The sequence below is a fragment of the Falco cherrug genome, chromosome 3 (assembly GCF_023634085.1).
Source record: "Falco cherrug isolate bFalChe1 chromosome 3, bFalChe1.pri, whole genome shotgun sequence".
NCBI classification, from domain to species: Eukaryota; Metazoa; Chordata; class Aves; order Falconiformes; family Falconidae; genus Falco; species Falco cherrug.
Genome location: NC_073699.1, coordinates 37,211,375 through 37,233,184, shown reverse-complemented (window position 1 = coordinate 37,233,184; position 21,810 = coordinate 37,211,375). Strand labels below are relative to the sequence as shown.

The 21,810-nt window shown below is 41.2% G+C and overlaps 1 protein-coding gene across 11 annotated transcripts in view; it reads right to left on the bottom strand.

Annotated features, from left to right (window-relative positions):
* The window catches only part of PAG1 (phosphoprotein membrane anchor with glycosphingolipid microdomains 1), a 116,148-nt gene that overhangs the window by 43,969 nt on the left and 50,369 nt on the right, over window positions 1-21,810 (bottom strand). For 7 of the 11 annotated variants that reach the window (XM_055706520.1, XM_055706511.1, XM_055706514.1 and 4 more), the window contains one exon: window positions 4,321-4,385. The exons of 2 other annotated variants lie outside the window; for them this stretch is intronic. The gene's annotated coding sequence lies outside the window, so the exon portion shown is untranslated. Of the gene's footprint in view, window positions 1-4,320; window positions 4,386-7,215; window positions 7,354-7,390; window positions 7,665-21,810 lie in introns of those variants that run through there. 2 more of the 11 variants (XM_055706516.1, XM_055706515.1) reach the window with 2 other exon arrangements.

Below are 21,810 nucleotides of genomic sequence, written 5' to 3'. Positions count from 1 at the left end.
AGGATCCTCAGCAACTGAGTGGGAATACAGACTATGTTTTGGGCAGATCCTGCAGGAAGAGGTGACAATTTGCAGATAAAATGACAGCCAAGGTATAGAGGTAGTGATACCTTTATGTTCATTTAGAAGCAATAGTGAAACGTTTCCAGAGGTCCAGTCTTGGAAAGATGAATTAGGTCTTTGTTAATGGTGTACACAAAATGTAGGATTATGCACCTTACCTTGAGGAAATTTTCAATAAAGGTCTATACAAACTGAAGCTGTAGCTTAGGGAACATAAAATTCATTCTGTAATTAATGGGTTCCCCCCAGTATTATAGAGAAAAAAATCCTGTGGTTTATATTGCCTTTGCAAAACGGTTGCTCTTCTGCTCTCAAGGGACTGTGAAAGGTCAGTGGTGTTGAATATATAAGATTTATAAAGTACTCTGGAATGAGAGGTGGTGTGTAAATGTAAAATATTATTGGAGCATACTATCCTTACTTCACAGACACTGAAATGGAACTACCTGTCTGTGCCACAAGAGCAAAACTAAGAAACCAAGTTAGTCTGATGACAGTGGGTTGTCTAAGGTTACTGACCGTCTATAACAGTGCAAGTATAAATTAAACTGGCGGGCAGATTTATCTAACGCTGAAAGTTACCGTTGTCGGTCTGGACTAGGTTATATGTAGATATGAATGTGTAGATTGTTACATAGAAATGACTAAGTAGGCAAAGATCATGGACTACTATGTACCATGATGACAAAGCGGCTTCTGAAGCAGCTGTAGGCACAGGAGCTGCCATGCAGCCCATCCACCTTCTGCAGAAACACTGCCTTACACAAGTCAGTTCTCAAGTGTATGCCAGAGATGCTTGGGATGCCATGGTCCTCACGTGCTTTGCACAGCCACCCTCACACAGCACTTTCAGGCTCAAAATATGCATCCTATTTATCCCTGGCTTTGATGGAGGCTTCCAAGTTCCCCTCGCAGATGTGAACCTTGAGATTTGTTCACTTATAACCAAAGAGGCTTCCTAAAAAACAGTCTCTTACCAAACGGAGTGAGAACAAGCTGGAATGGACTAGCGGTCCCATCCCCTCTCAGGGAAGCATAAGTTATGCTTTCACCCCATTTGGGGGGATCAATCCCAATTTCTCTCTTTCTTCTGACCACAACGATCCATAATTTAACACTGCAACAAATAAGCAGTTTGAAGTAGATTGTAAAATATTTTAACAGCTGGGGCAATGGCATTATTACTCCACTTTACTGTAAATGGAAAAACTCCCATTCCCCCTCCTAAACAAAGACAAAGATTGTAGATCATATTCTGAATTCTTTTAAAAACCTAGGCCAAAAGATCTCACCAGCACAGTCTGTTCCCCTTCACATTATTACTCCCACTCTCACAGATTCTTTTATCTAATTCCCTTTCTCCCTGAAGTCTATACTGTCCTTCCAAAAATTTTTCAACTGGCTTCCCTTTCCTTCTTTTAAATTCCCTCTCTCTCATCAGCCATCTAAAACCCTTCTTCAAATAATGCTATTTTATTTTAGAAAAATGACACTATGAATTCAGCACTACAAAGTAATCTGTTCCTACCTTTCTTCCTGTGCTAAAATATGCCATTTTAGATCTTTTTTTCTGGTGGGGGGGAGGGGAAAAGCACACAATACTGCACTTCAGCAAAAGTATATGAGCTTCCTGCTCCTAAAGAGAAAAAATGAAGTTCTTACTTTTGAATGTGTTCATACTTTCCCATAAAAATTGATATATCTCTCTGGGAGGTAAAGAAATTTGGATTATCTATATTTGAGAGAATAGTTACATGAAGTTACTGAGTAAAATGATTGATTTTCTAGCAACAGAACTTTTATTCAAGCATAATGTCAAAATTATTCTCATCTATGCAAAACACTTCTCATCCACACAGAAAAGGCTCTTAATTTCCGCTACAGTGAAAAAAACGCTATTGTATTTTTCTCTTCACTGATGAATTAAGTATTTGGTTTCTTCTGCTGTCTTCAGATAATTTTTACTCTTAATAGATCTGCTCATTTGGCTACAGCTAAATTGCTGTAGTAACAGCAGACAATGACACTCTTAGGCTATGCTATGCATGATTAATCTGTGCTCCAACAGAATGCGTTTATCATCTGGGGGCTGCCCTTCCCATTTGTCTTTTCCCTGTGTTTCCAGTTCTCCTTTCCTCACAAGGAGAATGACAAAAATCAGTGTGGGCTTTTAACCCAGGGAATGACATTTTTAGCTCTGAGGCCTATGTGTAAATGTAAATTTCCAGCTGTTAGAACAAAGAAGTAGCAAATGTGAGGCAGATGTTAATATATTACCCAATGTTGGTAACACAAGAAAAAATAAAAAAATCCTCCAGCTACTCCAATAATGAAACCTTACTTGCTTAGGCATCTACATAGGCCCATGCCGACAGAAATAAGCACTAACTAGTTTCTCGCAATCCATGGAGTCTAGTTAAATCCTCTGTGCCATTTCTTCATTTTCTGATATTAACAATCCATAAGCTAGAACATAAAGCCAATGAAATAATCTCCAGCTGTTTCTTCTGCTCAGGAATCTGATGAACATCCAAAGACCATTTAGGTTCTCTACTGCTTAGCACCTACTGCATGATAAAGTCAGGTGGTATCTGGAGGATTCTGGATCCTATGCTACAGCACTATTCTTCAGGACTATATTCAGCACCAAAAGTTAAACCTCATGTCTCGTTTCTACCAAGTACCACTTGAATGTAAGTCTTCAAGCACTTACAAAGCCAGTGTAGGCAGAGCTAATGAGCAACCACTCTGAGCTCCCTAAAAACCCTGCTTTCCTTTGAATCCACCAACTAAAAAATCCACAGCATGCCTGTGAATGAAGTGCTTCTTGTTGTATCTAGTATCCTTGTTGCTTCTACCATCTTCTAAACTTTGGAAACTTCTGAATTAACTGTCCTGACAAGGTGAACACAAGTCACAGCCAGATGCATGTAGCAGCATGGATATTCAGAGCATACTTATGATTTAGATTCTCCTCCAGGCTCTCCAGCCTCTCTCTAGTTCTTACCATTTCACATATTTCATCATCTCATCTTTCTCATTTCACATCATCCCTCCCATGGACCCCGGATCTCCATGAATCCTGAAAGTCCTTCTTTCTAACGTTAATACAGCAGCGCCTTCTGATTGTCTTGTGTCAAGCACATTTGTGTTTGTAATCCCTTTCACACTAGGCAATTCATTAAGGGCTCTGTTTTGATTACCAAAATGTGTGAACACAATTTTGTATCTCATCTATACAGGGTCAGTCTTATGTCAACTCATTTTTGTCTGTGACAGTCTTTTCCCATCCCATGGCAAAACAATGTTTACATTTGGTTAGCTAAAATATTTGCATTGCACATTCAAATGATGCGTTTTCCCAGTGACAGAGCTCTCTGTGGTATTTCCTCCTGTACCTACTATGCAGCGGAAATAGATGATTAAGATGAATAATCTGTGTGTCTCTCAACAAGGAGATTAAGGAAACAAGCAGCACACGATAGTAACAGTGCTAGACTTTGTAGTATCTGTGCAGGCAGTGTAATCTTCCTAGCACTGCTTAAAGCCTGCCTTTTAGAGCCCCAAATCAGAAGAGCTACACGTTTTTTAGTCATCGTATTTCAAATAGATTCTTCATTTATTGGCCATTTATTTGTTCATTCAGTGCGTGAGGTAGAGTAAAACACAACACACATAGGTCCTGGGAGAGGAGGTAAGAATGATGCTGTTTCCGGAACATCAGTCTGCCTGCAGATAAAAGCCTCGGGCACACCATGTCTGAGGGGCTGTGGAGGCGATGGGGGCTGCTACCCAGGAGGAGGAGAGAGAAGTGAAGTTGGCGAGGAGAGGGCCACAAGGTGATGGTATTTCTGGGGATCAGAATTTTAAATTCTTAATTTAATACTACAAAGTTGAACAAAACACTGCAAGCAGTGCTGCACAGGGACGTGCTGCACCACGAGCTACACCAGCCACACAGCATGATCCCTTCCCCAAAGGCACTGTCTCAGGCTTGTGGGAGAGAAAAAGTACACATATAAAACTTCACAAGACAGTGAAACTCAACAGCATTTAAGACCTATCATCATCTACACAGTAAACAGTTAATTTTGCTCACATAGTTGTTACTACCAAACAATGCAGGACTACCATACGCAAGTCTTTCTGAGAAGAAATCAGAGGCAGAGTGAAGCAACTTCTCATGCAGGAACCCTGTAGCAATGCAAAGTTAGGAAGAACTTCAAACCCCCAGCTCTCAGGGGGTGTATTCCTTACCTTATACCCCCATCCACACAGGTCTTCATACAGGCTCTCCCAGTGAGGAAGCGAAAGCTTCTGTGCTGAAAAAAAGACGAAGTGAAGTTCAGAAGTTACTGTAAAGGCTCTGCTTGTGCTTACATCCGTCACTAGCTCTGTTGCATCTTTTTGTTTACAGAAACACAGACAACAGATGAAAGTTGACTGTGTAAGCAAAAGCTATTTATTTTAAATTGACCCTTCCCGCTTAGTGTCACATACTCTGGAGGAAATGGGTTATAAAAGTCACTGTATAAATGAGGCACACAGCATCTAGCAAATGAACTTTAAGCAGGGTTATTTTATGTGTGGGAGACATATTTGCTCCACTGTTTTAAAATAACAGCAAATAAAACTTTGTGTTTGCCAGTTAAAACACAGCAGTAAAAGTAATGTAACAGGCTCTACACCAGTATAAGGCAGTGTATGCACAATAATAAATGACCAGTGCTTTTATGCAGTGGAGAGGGACTTTCTAGAAGGGCATGTAGCGACAGGACAAGGGGTTAATGGTTTTAAGCTGAAAGAGGGCAGATTCAGATTAGATACAAGGAAAAAATTCTTCACTATGAGGGTGGTGAGGTACTGGAACAGATTGCTCAGAGAAGCTGTGGATGCCCCATCCCTGGAAGTGTTCACGGCCAGGTTGGATGGGGCTTTGGCACCCTGGTCTAGCGGACCATGTTGCAGGGGAGTTGGAAGTACATGATCTTTAAGGTCCCTTCCAAACCAAACTATTGTATGATTCCATGAATTTTGATTTAATCTCAAACCACATTTATCCACATATATTTTTATTTTCTGATACGAGTGTCTTTAGTAAAGCATCCACTGAAAAACAGTTGCGAATTGCAACCTCTTTATTTATTCTGGTTCCATTTTTTCTCTTGTGCAGACAAGCTCTGATTTGGGATTTCCACACTTACTGGTCCCTGACAAGTGCAAGAAAACCACTGAAAGACACAGAATCTAATCTAGGGTCTCACTTCCTCCTCTCATGGAGGTAATGACCATAAATATATCTCATCTGATAGATAAAATAAATGTTAGGCAGGTTTAAACATGCTTATTACTATTTTAAAATGTTCTTCTTTACTGTAGCTGGTGTTGTTTGGAACACACCTCCATAATGAGAAGGGCACTGTTAAAATGCTGATGTCCACATGGCAGGACGCAGGGTCCAGCATCATCCCTCCATCCCTGCTGACCAGCTGGGGAGCAGGGACCTGGCTCCCCCATGCTGGAGCCCATGGCTTCCCTCTCCCTCAGTAAGGGGGGGGGGCACAGGGAAAGCCTGCCTGGAGGGAGGGAACAGGCGCATCACCTGCCTGCCTGGTGCCGGACATGCCAAGCAGCCTGGGGGACTGCGTACGGGTTAGTAGGGTGGACTCTCCTTCACAAAGAGGATGCTGCAAATTCCCAGGCTGAGGGCCAGATAAACTCAGATACTGTGTTTTGAGCAAGCAGTTAGCAGCCTTGCGGTTTTAATTTAACACTTCTAAACGTTACTTCCTTCAACCACCCTCATGGCTACCCAGCTTGCAGCTCCCGGCCTTTGGCTGGCCAGCCAGCAAAGCCCCACCGATTTTGGCAGAGGGATGTGCAGCATGATGGGCAGCGGCTGCCGCTGTCACTAGCAGGATGTTATGTGGAGTTTCTCCTACAAGGCAATGTGTTTATTCTTCGAAACAGTTGCTCCCTAAAGATTAAAACCAAACAACAGCACAAAAGCAGCATGTGTCCTCCGGGGCTGCTACGTGCCATCGGGTAAACAGGAGGTACAAGCTGCATTCTCCTGAATGACACGCAACGAATGGTGCCCCACTTTCAGAAAAGAGTAAAGTCCTTCAGAAAACAAATTATACTCTCCTCTTTTTTACACACATACACACACAACCTCACTTAGAAAAAAAAAATCAACAAAAAAATCCCCCAGTATCTTTCAGATGCCACTTGTGACATTAAAAGCTCCAGTGTTGGGGCTGTGTTGGGGGGTCCCCACCACAGCTGAGCCCATTCAGCCTAAAAGCACATCAACCTGGGCACACAAAATGAACAACAGCCACAGCTCCAAGGCATGCACTTTTAAGAACACGCTCCTTATCATCCCCAAATAGCAGTACACACTCTCAAAAATATAGTTAACAATTACAAGGGACAGACAGCAATAAGAACAGCAAAGAGACCTGAAGAAGCGCTCAGACAAAATATATCTTTACTTTTAAACTAGAAAAATAATAGTAATTTAAAAACTACTAAAAATATCATAAAAGTAGTCATAACACAGGAGAGGTATCCGCATCACAACATCAAATCTGTTTAGCACAGTCTGCGTAATCACAGTTATTACAAACTGGCTGAAAAAATAAATGCGACAACGATTTTTCTTTCTGCTGAGGGATGTGGAACAAATGTTAATTTTTTGCTGCTGTACAGGGTGTTTTATACCCCAGGGAGTAGTACCTGCGGGGGGGAGTGAGGAACTGCCTCTGGTAATAGGAAGAAGTATTTATCTTGCCTAATGGCTATAAGTTAATGTATTTCTATTAGCAAAATCAATTTAATATTGCATATACATAGTAGCTTCTGGCTTAAAAAGTAAGAAAGCTGGAGAAGGAGACTAAATGATCTTTTCTTCCTCTGATAAGAACACACAGAGATTTTCTCATTACTGTAATGCAAACTAAGCCCACATAAAGGGGATCAGGCAAACTTCAATAACCCTCAGCGGCAGCACAATGCCACCATGAAGCTCTATCCCCCTAAGGAGTACGGTGGACTTCGCAACTTTTCCCCCTGTCGTATATCCACATTGTAATTAATAACCCAATAGCAGCAATCACTCCCGTGCTGCTATAAAGATAAAAACATTACCTTTGATTAACAAGGATTCCTCATCCTGGACCCTGTTTGCATTGTGCAGAAGACACCAGGAGAAGTTATGTGTGATGCTCGGAAACTCCCTCTTGCTGTTAATGCAGCTCTAGGAATTTCCTGACCCCTGTCCTCAGCCCCTTGCCGATTCCGTATTCGCAGCGCAGATCCCCACCTTCTCTGGCTGCCAAGCCGGCCACAGCCTGCGAACAATGCTGCCTCTGTCAACCCGCCGAACCAACAGTGGCACAAAGGCACACTCATGTACAGCCCCGGACGTTTTTTTTTCCTTCTTCTTGGAGTACAGGCTGATGAGAATGGATGGGAGAAAATGCTTATGTATTTGTGATTAGCCAAAGCTTTGTTACATTCAGGAGGGGTAAGATGGTGTCGGCGCACGACGGGCACCCTGGCACCTAGGGGGCAGATGAAATCTGCGCTGGTGAGAGTGCTCCCTGCCTCACTTTGCACATTTTTGTGTTGGATCTGTGGGTGGCTGTGTGAGCAAGCAGCTGAAATAGGGGAGGAGCTACACAAAATGCAATTTATGACTTGAAGCCTTGTCTGCCTTTCCAAGAGCAGGACAGAGAGGCAAAATTGCAGCACGATGACACGGCACCGTGCCTTACACACCCCACCTGCCACCGACTGCCTCTCCAAACTGGCTGGGAAAGCTCCCCTCCCTGCTGAAGTGCAATGTGCACGACAGAGCATGGATGCAGCAGCTGCTCTTGCACCGCTCAGGAACCACACTCCAGAGAGCCTCTGAGCACGCTGGCTGCTCGCTCCCTCCCCACAGCATTATCAGTTTAATTTTCAAGAAGGCACGATGCTTCACGAACTTAACAAGTGACCGTAGGATGAGACGATAACATCCTCAGCAGATGTATACAGCTGTCACTAGGAAGAGGGGAAGACAGCATCTTAAATCCAAGTTTTCTGCAAAGCTCCCTTTGGAAATCAGAGAGACAAAGCAGAAAGACCTTTTAAAATCAGACGTCTGTATTTTTCTTGTTTTGAAAGGACTATTATGTGCATGTTGCACATATTTTGTGTAAGTTCAGCTTTGTTTTCTTTCCTATAAGAAAATGAGAAGCCATCTGGCCCGGCTCCAGAGGAGTCGGAGATGATTCCTTCTGAAACCAATTGGAATTTTACAGTTTAACTCAAATATTCCCAAGCCAACCTCCATGATAGATGCTAGCTGTTTCACATTCTTTCACAGTAATTTTAGTTCGGATCTTAAAGCACTGCAACTGAACAGAGCAGCCAGCAACAACGCATTTTCTTCTAGAAGCAAAAACCAAGGGACACACAACGCCAGGGTGCAGCACAGCTATGGACTCATTCCAGGTCCCTGATGAACCATCGCAGTGTTACAATAATTTCCCATGCAATCAGTATTAATTGGTGACTTGCTGGCAAACACCCAGGGGCCCTATCTCATCCTTTTAGCAGGTCCTACCAGGTCAGGCTTGAGGATCGCCAGTGGGGTCAGGCAGCCATCACTGGTGCCCCAGCTCTCGGGGCTTTTTTGCTGTTAAATTTTTGGAGAACTGGCAAGGGGTATCTTGAGTAACGAGCAATCACAGATATGCCACTTCCAAATTAACACTTATGAGTTTGTAACACGAGACAGCAAAATAAGAGGGAGATTTCTGGAGGGACTTTATAAACTTTTTTTGAAAATAACTCATTTCAAAGCATTTCACTGAGGCCAAACTCCAACATCATCTTCAGGAGAACTGAATGGCAGCGCCAGTGGGTAGTAACAGCCCAGTAAGACTCTTCATCTTGTACGCAAAATTAAGTTGAGAAAGGAGAGCTGTAAATGAGTAACCACCTTGTCTAATTTTATCTTTTAATAACAATTCTTAAGGATTTTTTTTTCAATTTATCTATTAGGAAGATCAAGTTACCTGTCTTAAGGATGTTGCCAAATGGACTTAAGCAGTATCAGGATTGGTTCATATCAGCAGAGCCCTATGACTCCATGGCAATAAACAAAATCAGATGTTCTTCAACAGAATATCTTAAATATTTAAAACATATTTCAGAGTTGCTTCCAGGGTGAGCATCACAGCTGATGAGTCTCAAATGGGATCTTTTTTTGCTCTGTAGAATTATGTAAGTAATCTCAAAAATGCATGTACTTCTATCCTTAAAAAAAAGGGCTGAGGCAGTTATTTAGAATCAAAAGGATGCCCTAACTGATGACTGCATGAGGCCAGTCTACACAACACCTAATGGTAAAATACATTAGGAAACACTTGTTGCTACAGGCAAGCAGAATTACTTCAACTAAACCAGGTCAAGTATAATCAAGAGCAATGTCCTACAGGCCACCTCCCTTTTCTGCTTTTCCTAAGTTTCTTAGTCAACATGGATCAGTGCTCCTTAGCATTATTCTGCTCATAACATTTTCCTTTTTTACTGTGCAACACTTGGGAACCGCAACATAGCATCAATAGGTTGCCTAATACAAAATGTCTAATGGTATACTTCGGCTTGGAGGTAGTCAAGAACATTAATGATGGTTCCTTCTCTTGGAAATCTTGGGTGGAGAGGAGGAGAGTGCGACAGCCTGCCTGTGCCATCTCACGTCATCTCTAAGAAATTGCACCTCCAGGTTTTACTTAAGGGCTCATGTTGTACTTAGTGTACACAAACTCAAATGTGAAAACAAAAATTCATAGTATTTACATCGGTCAGCAGATATATAGAATCATAGAACAGAATCATAGAATCATTTAGGAGAGATTTATCATTTACCTATGTGGTTCATTTGACATAATTTATCATTTTTTTCCTTGGAGATCCTTCTTTCTCTGGTTCTTCGTGGTCCTATTTGATTTTGATTTTTTAAAGGCCTTACTTTTTCTTTCTTCCTATCTATGGCATGTAAAGATCCAACCATTATATCTTAGTGTCATGTGAAAAATGAATACTTTCAGACTATTCTCACATTTTAGAAGTACAGCAAATGACCTAATTTTCACTGGTGTAACCACACAGTAACTCCATTAACTTCCAGTGTGTTTGGATTGCCCACCATCCACCTGAGATGTCCCTCACCTCTATCTCACACATCCTTAGCTCAGAAAGAGTGTAAACCCACAAAGATATTGTTCAGGGCAATTTAGGCGGCCAAAGAGTTTTGTCATTCAGTGGAGGGATGGATTAAGGAAGCGCAGAATGAAAGTTTCAGAGATCTTTTCTGTAAAAAAATGCAAGAGGAAGGAGCACAGTGCGCACTCTGGCAGGGACAGCAAGTGCAGTATGTGCTTTTGGAGCTGCAGAAGGATTATTAGACATCTTAGTACACTGCTACTCTGAAAAATCTGGTTTGCTCACAGGCTTTTACCACACATACGTTCACACTCCCACTTTACATCTACAACTAAGAGACAGTGGGATACAACATTCAGTTTTCAGAAAACACATGACCAAGAGTTTCTTTCTCCAATGAAGTATGCCGAGGCTTAGTCACTGCCGCTTTGATACCCGATATCAAATTCAATCTTTGCAAATATAAAGCAAACATCTTTAAGCGACTTATGAACATCTCTGTCTATACAGATAAGAATTACACTTGTAAATTACTTCCCTAAATAGGTGTTACATCAAATCTTCAACTAGTCAAAGACAGTTGTGTTCAGCCTGCATCAGGCGATAATGAAGCCTTAACCCTAGAGATCTTCGTTAAATTTGGATTAGCTGTTGATGAAAACCAATTTGATAACACTGCTTATTCTAGACTTCCCTTGCAATTTTTCCAGTCAAACTCATCACTGCTGTCCCTTCCTGCATTAACTTTCTAAGAGCGTTACTTCCAGTGACAGTTTTACTTGTAGAACTGCACAGCATCAGTATGTGCCCCTCACCAGGTCCTTCTACCCACTGAGACCAGTGCAGGATTGTACCAGGTTCTCTCCATCTATGGAAGATCCAGGGACTAAACACATGATTACACTTTTTCAAGCATCACCTTTTGCTCCGTCTGGGAGCTTGCCAGTCCTGGGAAGTACCTGCATGTTTCCTATGCTTGCCAAAGACACACACATGCCAGACTGCCTCCACTGCTGCAGAGGGCTGTATTTCATTTTGAGCTGTCTTATTGAAGTATTTTACTTGGACACAGATCATTTGGATCTATTGTCTGTTCTCTGTTAAAAGCTCTTGACTAACTCAGGTGAATACATCATCTATACAAGTTACACATGGCTTATGGCCACGTGGATTTTAATTTGGCATGTTTAGCATGTGTCTAAAGCCCCTTCTTCAAGCAGTCAAGTCAAAGCCTTATGAAGATTTAAAGTGTACCAATATGATCTCAGTTTAATATTCTGTATTACAAGAATGCAAAACATTTTGTTAAATCTTTTTTTTTATAGAAGTTAGTTTGCAGCATTAGTGTAATTATGAACTACTATATGTTCAGTGAAGCATTGCTTTAAGAACACCTGATGTCTTGCAAATTTATTTCTCCTCTTTCCACCTGTCTGATTAGCACCGGTAATGGAATTGAAACTTTCACCTCATCTGCTTTCAGTATTTATCAAGCATTTGAGCATGGCTCTTTGGTTTCCATTTGTAGTAACCAGAATTTCCAACTGTTTTTTTCAGCCAAATACTTGATAGATTTGGGCTTGCTTTGTCCAGACAAGACCAAATGTACTCACTCTGCTACAGTCAAAACTAAATACTTATATATGTTTTTTTAAAGCTACTCATTAGGACATGGATAGCGACAAATGTGCTTCCTTCAACTTCAGCTTACCTTTTATTCTCCCCTGCAGCTTGCTCAAATTTATTAAAAACAAAGAAAGAAATCACATTATTAAGTTTTCATATTCCACTCTTCTTAATTTTCAAATTTCAGTCATCTATAAGGCCCAACTATTCTATGACAAGAGCTTTTTAGACCATTTAACAGGACTAAAGTCTTGAATGACCAGGGATTTTCTTTTTTTGTTTAATCCTCTCCTGCATCCTCCCATTTTTCCTATTTTCCACTCCTTAATTAAATTTCAGGTCAAAGCTCTTTCTGACTCATGACATTCAAATGTTTTCAGATTTGGTTAAAAAATTGTGCAAATCCATTATCCTATATTGTCATAGCTAACCAGAAGAAACTCTCTTGAATTATTTGGATATATGGACAAGATCTGATTATCTAAATCAAATTGCTAAACTAATGCACAAGGGAATATAATTATTTTTTTTTTTAAAAAAAAGTCAAATCTTATTAAAGTGTGCTCAAAATAATTGGCCAGACTATAGGAAACTAGTGGGCAGAGGTTCTGGAAATGGAAGTGACACCATGCTAATTGGCAAAACACCCACCAGAAGATAAAAATCTATTTACAATTTAAGGATTTAATTTTGAGATTATAAATGCAAGAGACAAAGAATGACATCCTCCTGTCATTTGCTGACAAGCTGTGATAAAGCATCTGAGGATACCTGTGTCACTACCTCATAACCAGCCACGACTGCTCTGCATCCTGCCTCCTACAACTGACTTGCATATCCAAGTCCTGATCCTGTCAGACCTGTCCGAATTATCCCAGATTTGCTGCCAGAAGTGGTGGCATCATACTAAGCAAAAACATAACAGATAAAACTGTTTCTGTTCAGGGAATTGCATTTATATGGAATGTAATTATTAAGGTTTAATTTTCTCTGCACAAGCATTTACACAAACTATATAAGTCCTCTTACCAGAGCTACTGCTCTATAGAAACTGTTGAAGTGCATTTGAGTACTGAATCAGTACTAAAGATGTCTGTAGCATTTATGTAATTTAAAATATTATTTAATATACAAAAAATTAAAAGAAACCACTTTTAGAAACTTTTGTTTAACCACAGTAAATTGGGATAACGACCAATATGGGAAGACTCATTTCAGGAAAACCAGGATGGGATGTACACTGTCAGCTAACAGTTCTTGGTCTCTGATTAGTACTATATCCTTCACAGTGAAACCTGGTTTAAAAAGCAGGAAAAACAAGATGGACAACCTTAACCCTCTTCAAAACATTAATATGAAGCTGGATAATTATGTCAAACATTACTTAACATAACCAAGGCTATTCGTGCTGTCCTCCTAAGTACCCACAGGACAGAGCAGAGAGCTGGCTGCCCGTCCATCTGCTTCAGGTGGCCCTAGACTGAAATCCAGCAATACTGCCTGAAGTTTGACCTATGTTACTGGTATAAAAGAAAAAAAAAAGCCAAAACAACAAACCAGCCCAAAGAAGCTGCTGGCACCTCAGATTCATAATGCTCCTGATGCAGATGAACAACAGATCAGTAACAGAAAGTGTTTGCAGCTTTTTTCTGCCATTGCTGTCCTGGGATTTTATGCTTTTTGCTTGGACTCCACACTACCTGTGAGAGATCAGACCTGTTTTTTTATCTAACATTATATTGTCCTTCAGTACTTTGTTCTCCTTTAGCAATACTTGCCATGGATGGATCGGCATGTATCTGAAAGCCTCACTCAAACTTGATTCAGAAGGCTGGAATGAAAGAATGTAGAGAGTAATTCAAATGGAAACTTAAAAAAGCAAAACTCCCAAGTGTCTGATAAAGTCACACTTACACAAGCGTGTTGAGAAACTGGGCCCTGCCCTGACTGTCACGTATACTTTCAACAAACACTTCTGAGAGTGAAGCGGCCAGGTAAGCCAGCAGTGTCCGACCACCAGCGGAGCTCTCTAAAGGCTCTGAAGGTACCTGTTCATAAAGGTTTTGCCCTGATCACACAGCGTGGCCATGACAGAAGCTGGTTGTTCTGTTTGATTATTTTTTTTTTTTTAAACTAACATCATCATCACGAAAATTAGCTCGAGCATCGAGAATCATCACAGTCAGCAAGCAGAGGCTCAGCCTTCAGTGCACCTCCACTCCACCAGCCTTTGATATATGAAAGCCAGTATCTGCAACAGAGACTTCAGCCTGTAATTATTAAATATGTCTCTACAGGACCACGGCTCAATAAAGCAGGTGATGCCAAACTGAAGCTGCTGAGACAGCACCAAAAAGCCTTCGTCTACCATGATGCCTTCATTCCAGTGGATGAATTTTGCAGCTAACTGCCATTTGCGTGCCATCACCTACCACCTTCCTCTTCTGTGTGGGAGGTGGCAGACAGAGTGGACTGAAAGTGATTTTGATGCAGAGCATCACCACTCTGACTGGCATGCAGACAAGGAGGATTTCCAAGAACATTTGCATGTCTCTGTCTTTACAAAACAACCGTTTAAATCAGTCTGCCAGTGGGAACTGAACGCGATGCTTAAGGAATCCTGCATTAACTTGTAAATGATAAGATTTCAAGCATTGGAACAGGCTGCCCAGGCATGTGGTGGAATCATTGTCCCTGGAGGTGTTTAAAAAATGCATAGGTGTGGTGGTTAGGGACATAGTTTAGTGGTGGACTTGGCAGTCCTGTGTTAACAGTTGGACTTGATGATCTGAAAGGTCTTTTCCAACCTAAATGATTCTATGATTCCAAGGTGGGTTGTTTTTTTACTTCATGTGATCTCTGTCATCTTTACCTAAGTTGCTGAGAAAGCCAGTGGGTTAGCAGAAGCCTATTCACCACCTCGAGACACTGTACTGGATAAAATACACTGGACAAGACAGTAAACAGTACTGCCTATCCCTACCTATTGAACTGAGAGAGATGCTAGCATAAAACCCTAAAACAGAGATCAGAGATGGGATTTGCTTAATCAAGCAAGCTTTGCCAGAAGATGTAATTACATACCGCAGAGGATCACAAGAGCCTACTTTTAGAAAAAAACCCACACAACCAAATCTTGAAATTCTTCTTCAGTATTTGCATTAAATCCACGGGAACTATATGGGCTTCAGCATGTGTTTTCTCCCACACCAAAGCAGACAGATGGACAGACAGGGATGTGAGAAAAACATTTTCTGTTAAGCCTGAGGGGAGATGAACAAGTAAAGAAGGCACCATGTGCTTTCCCCCTGCCCAAAGCATAACCCCCCCTGCTGTACTGACAGCCTGGCCTTCACAGAGCTCCCTTCCCTTGACAGCAGAGAAAGCAGTGGCCAGGCAGCCAGCAGGGCAGTACTCCTGCCAGCACCTCTCCCACAGCCGGGAAGCATTCCTGGGGTGCTCTGTGCCCTGTTGGAGCAGGGAGCAAGGCTGGGGCTCCCCACCTCCATTGTCCTGCCACCCAGCATGGCCCTGGGAAGAGAGGTCACCCTGTTTCACAGCCATCAGTTATTGCAACACAGAAGCTGCCTTTGTATAAATAGTTTTCGTTCTACTAAAATTCATCTACCCTAGCTTGTTTCCTTCCTAACAGTTGCTAATGGATTTCATTACAGTTTTTCTCCTTTTTCATGTGCATTCCTCTCCTCGCAAGGAAGGCGTCGGAGCAGCCGCAGCCAGCTGTGAACTTCCCCACAGGGACCCTGGCTGCTGCCTCTGAGGCACCAGTGACAGTCCCGTGATGATGGAAAGCATCTTAATTTCAGACAAGATCACTTGCTGCTGCTGTGGGAATGCAGGCAGCAAAGTCTGCTCACTTTACAGCCAGGGAGATGAGTCTTGCACCCACTGCAAGAAGGAGAAACAATTCGTTTGGAATCAGCAGGGCAGAGGAAACAAATTAATCATGCAGTATGTTTAGGAAAGCCTCGCCTTCTCTGAAGTGTTTCAGCAATGATGTTCAACAAACGGCAATTGTACCCTCTCCACCTTTGCTTTTATTGTCTGATGAAGGCAAAGTCAAAATATTAGTTCTCTTTTTCCAGCGCTTTTAAAATCAGATTTCTGGGGTAGCTGTTAGCATTCTCTCTGTATTAGACACCAGAAGTCATAGTGAGTCAAAGCCTGAGTCTTTGCTCAGACAAATCCAGGAACATCAGCTTGGAAAACATGCCTTAGGAAACCAGCTTCTGTTCCCTGCCACTGGAAGCATCACAGCCGACAATCCCAATCAGGCCAACTAATACAGGTTTCCTGATATTTTTTACTTTCCCAATTTTATAGAATGTAGAGAAAATAAACTCAAATAAGGGTGGGTTATCTCACATGTGTAACCTCTTCAAAACTAAAACACAGACATTAAGAATGTGAAATACCAGCCATATACAGATCTTGTCTAAGAGATCCGTTAGCACAGATATACCTGGGCTGGCAGGCACACTTTCAAAAATTACAGGTCTTGTACACGCAGAGAAATCTCTTTGCCTCTATGAAGCAGCTTTTTTTTTTTCCTTTTAAGTGCAGTCTTTCCATTCATATCAAATCCTGATAAAACAAAACTTACTTTGCTTGTGTTTTATGAGCTTATGACCAAGACGAGCCTCACGCAAAAAAAGTAAGTTAGGCAGCCATTTAGATATTTGCTCATTTAAATAGGTGGCCATACTTTGCATGAATTTAACATTGTCAATAAGTACAGGAGGTGTCAAATACTCAGGCTATTATGTTGCTTCTTACTGATACAATAATAATTACCAATGGCTCCTCTTTTAAGAAGTAAAACACTCACAGTGCTATTTGGTTTTTTTATAACAATATTTAACATGGGAGAGGTCATAAAAGGATAAGCAGCTGAAGCCTCCGGACAAACTGATGCCTCCAGAGAAAGTAAGTATTTACCACACAGTATAATTACATGTACAAAACCACTGTTCACAGATATAAAGACAAAACCAATTAAGGTCTGCTGTTACCTGTGACCTACCATCTCTGACTTCTGCTCTGCGCTTCCATTCTTCAGCCAGCCCTTTGCTGCAGCCACATCCCTGTTCTTCCCCCGCTGCCTGCTCCTGTCCCTCTCCTCTAACAGTGTCAGCAGTACCACCCACAGCACTGGACATTGCCTACTTGATTTGCCACTGCATCAACACAACATAAATCCCCCAGGCACACCAAAGCAACACTACATTAATGCTTCATATATGCTGCAACAGCATCTCTCAAAATGCCTAGAAAATCTTTTGAGATGACCACGGCTTTGTTCCCACTGCACTCTGGCAAGGAAGTGGTTAAAACAGACAGGGAAAACCACTGCAAATAATCTGAAAGATTGTATTCCCATTTTATTTGCCACTTTTAATCCTATTCTTGCCTATAAAAGTCTTCATGCAATACTGCTCTGTTGAAATAATTAGAAATGCTTTGGCTCCGTGCAAGCAGAAAAGCCCAGAACCTGATCCAGCGTGCAGGAGCACCAGTGCCTCGCCCGCCACGAGCCTGCAGTGCCATGTCAGGCATTGATTTCTCCGGACATCTGCCTGCTTAGGAAGAAGCTTTTATAGGAATTGTTTTAACGACATTCTGTCCCATGCAAGTGTGCAGCCAAAAAAATTTAAACCCCGCTCTTGACATAGTCTTTTTCAATACAGATGAAGTTCATAGGAACCATTTATTTTTCACGTTTGTGTTTCCAGCTTTATCATTTCCATTTGCTCAAGACCCCTTGTCATGTCTCATTCTTATTTTAGCACTAGTCTTAAAAGTCTTACAGACATGATTATTTTGACTTAGCACCATCTTGCTATCCTCAATTCTGCCTTCACATAAAAAAAGACAAAAGCAAAAGCCCTACCCCTCTATATTATTGTATATTCTTACTAATAGTGTCCAAAGGGCACATGAATGTATGAAAACAAAACAGAGCTGCACAGATGAAGGATTCGTATCACTTAGGAATGTAAAAACCTTATCTTCTGTGTTTTCCTGACTCTGCAGTAAAGAAAAGACACTCCCAGGTGGTGAGAACTAGCAAGGAAGTTTGCTTTGTGAACAATTCCCTCAGAAAAGCCTTGCAAGGAACTATTTTATAATGTTAAAGCTCTTGTCTCTTAAAAATGCAATTCTCTACTGGAAGTGGATAATGTGAAGTAAAGTACCAGAAAATGAAGTGGCTTAAGTTTATACACAGTCAGCTGGGCTTTCTCTAAAGAAACATTACACGGACCCTTTACAGCTTGTGAAGCTGTATTTCTAGAAGCCAAAAGAAGCATGGAGTAACTGAAGGCTCATGTCAAAGGACAGAAGCAAACAGGGTCCTGCACAATGGGTCTGCATTGCAACTGCACTAATACTCTCATCGTGTAAAAGGGCAGCAGTGATAAACAGGAATGAAAAGGAAGATTAATCCCTGACGGCTGTTACAGCTGACAGCCATATCATTGGGGCAGCAACTCCAGCCAGGAAGTTCTGTTCCCCATGGCTAGGTTGGTCCCTGCTCTGAGCTGGCACCTTGACTTTGCAGCATCACAAACAAGATACTTCATGAACGCTACAGATGAGGATGCTTCGGAGAGTTGAATGTGGAAAATATGTAAGGTTGAAGCACTCTCCTTGTTGCCTAATGATACTTGATTCTGGCCATTGGATAAGCCCATCACTCCTCCATCACCAGTGTGATGTGTGATTTAGTATCTTTCACTGGAATAAAGTTCAGAAACCTCAAGCTAACCTTGCACCAGTTCCCTTTCTCCAGTGAGGCCCAGCTTCTGTCTGGTACACGTGCAGGAGCTCCAGAAGATCAAAGCTTTTCCCATGGAGTGTGTGTTGGGAATCTTAAAACAGAGCATGCCTAGTTCAAATAATCTCATTCATGGCTTTAGCTTTTGAAAGAAGCAAAAATAAAAGCAAAGAAATGACACTAGGGATGCTTGCAATCACTGCCAAGAAGTGGAATCTACCATATGAGCTGAAAAATTAAAAATATGTGACTGTAAAAGTGCAGGAAAAGCTAGCTGAAATCAGAGCAAAGATGTGTCTTGCAACAAAGCTATGAAGAGTAATACGTAGAAGTGGCAAAAATACTGGTGTACTTAAAAAAATAAAACGAAGAAAAATATTTAAATCATCAAGTTCAAATTAAAACCACTTAGACTTAGCTACAGGTATGAAAAGAAATACATCTGTAAGGAAGAAAATAAAGCAACGCAGACTTGACAAGAAATGTAACTATGCTAAAATGAAGCCTTATGAAATTGTGTGCAAGTTGAAAGACTGCCTTTTTCCTCTCACCCCCCAACAGTACAGCTTCCCATCTGCTTGTGGAACACAAACAAGAGTCCCAAGGCCCTGAGGAGATCTGTACCAGAAACCTCCACACTCGCTCTGGTGTCTCATAACACAGCCGCATCACGTTCAGCTTTCCACACCTTGCTGAGAATGTTTCCATTGAAACATTCCAATAAGCAAACCATGCAGCTCTGCGTGGAGAGCTGCTGAACCCTTAAATGAGTTCACAAGTCTCTATAGACAACAGTGGTCTTCAGAAGCATCACTGCCCAAGGAAAACATCCTTTCATTTTGGCACTAGGCTTATCTAGGGGCTTAGCACAACTGCCCACACTGGCCTGCAGAAATTAATTTCTCTCCTGGGCATGACAATCCAGTGCGGTGCATCGTGGACAGGTGGTGGCATTGCCTGGCACTGCCTCAGGAGCCAGGCTACCTTCCCTGGCAGGTGCTCAGGGCTGACCACCAGGGAGGGCTTGCCAGAGGGGAAATGACAAGAAGTACAGAGAAACTGAGACAAAAGCATTGCAACAGGCTCCCCAGGCACGTAGTGCAATCACCATCCCTGGAATTGTTGAAAAAACGCATAGATGTGGTGCTTAGAGACATGGTTTAGTGGTGGACTTGGCAGTGCTGGGTTACCAGTTGGACTTGATATTCTTAAAGGTCTTTTCCAACATAAATGATTCTATGATTCCATTCTTTGAAAAGTTCTCTGCTTGTTCTCCCCCCATACAAGGACCTGGACCTTCAGCTTTTGAGCCAAATTGTCACTTTTTAATTTTTTATCCTTTCCACCCCAAGTGCCGATACTGTGGCTCTTCCAGGCTGAGGAGACCCCTGCCACATCAATATTCATAGCAGAGGTTCTGAAGAAAGTTCATTTATTTTTCAGAATTATTACAGTTAATTGGAAACATCTGCTACAAATATCTGTATGCCAGAAGCATCCCAATCTACTAGGCAGTCTCTGCAGGAATACTCACTCTGTCTTTTCTGGATAGGTTTTGCCAACGGCATCTTTATTGTCAAAGAAAAGACACCATAAGAGTAATCAGCCAAATGCAGTTTATATTGTCTCTGCTCATTTTCACACAAAGTAGTAACATATGCTGTGCTGTCACAGCTGTGAAAGATATTTTCATCTCCTTGTTTGGCTTCTAGATGCTGTCTTGCAGGGAACCAGGTCAAGGAGTTTTGGGAACACTGCTCACCTCTGATACCTGGTAGAATCCTTAACCTAATACAGTGCTGCAGCAAGAATATTCAAGCACATGCAATTAACATTTTACAATTGTATTGAGATTAATGTCAATATATTACATTAATTTAAGTACATTATTTAACGTGAGTGTTACATATTTATCTAAGTATTTATGTGACTAAAGCATCGTTATTTGAATGTCCGGTGGAAAAAAGTTCCCATGAGGATAGAATACAGCCTAAGTACAAAGTATTTGCAATAAATATACATATTGAGACCTACTGAAAATCTAAGCTGGAACTTACAAACATAGAATTTCTAAACAGGTTGTCAAAGATAATGAAAAATTCAAGTGCAGACTGGACTTTCTAAGTATTATTAGCCCTCTCTCTGACTCTTATAAATTTTTTTCGATAGGCTGAAATGTGAGGCATGATCATTTTTAGTAGAAAGAGTATGTCAAATCTGTGAATAATGAAAGAAAAGCACAATGTCAATTCTTTTGTTTTAGGGAAAAAGATGAACGAAGACATTCGTATTAAGGAGTGAAGTGTGGTTACATCTCTAATGAAGTCAGATGAAACTAGACAATGCAGAGCTTGCCCACAACATGCTGGAGACTTCTAACTGGCTGTACAAGGCAGCATGATGGAAAAACTTGTTTAAAAACGTAAAGAGTAATAAATCAGAACCTCCAAAGACATCTTTGAAGCAGATGCTTTTCCCTGAGATGCCAGACTAGGAAACTTTATCCAGGGAGGAAAAAAAAAAAAAAAAAAAAAAAAAGAAGAAAAAAAGAGCTGAGATTTTCAGCCAGACTTTTTTACAATTAAATTACTATGGGTAAAATTTTCATTTTTCAGCAGATGGTCACTATGAATTCTTATCTCAAACTAGATTAGAAACAGATTTTCATTTTACATGAAGAGCAGAAATCAGTCTTCTGTAATATAATCTTCTTAGATTCTCTCCCACCCCAAGGGTAAGAAGAGCCACAAATTACTTATCTAACAGTGTGGGAATGGACATTTCTTTGTTGACACCATTAAGAAGTTCCAAATCATGCTGAAAGAACTTGCACTCATTGACAGACAGAAAAAAATGAAGTGTGAAAAGCAAAAGACCACGTAATGTCTGGATACATATATTCATTTGGCAGAATCCTGATGCTGATAGTAATAATACAAAAATAATGTCTCTGACTGGAATAGCAAGTATTCCCTTATTCCCTGAAACATAATAGTTTCCACACTACAACTGCAGCAATAATTAGGATGTGAACTTTTGGGCCATTTTTCTTCATTTTGTGCAACGAGTTTATGAGGACCATCGTCACTTCACCTCTCATGTTTGAG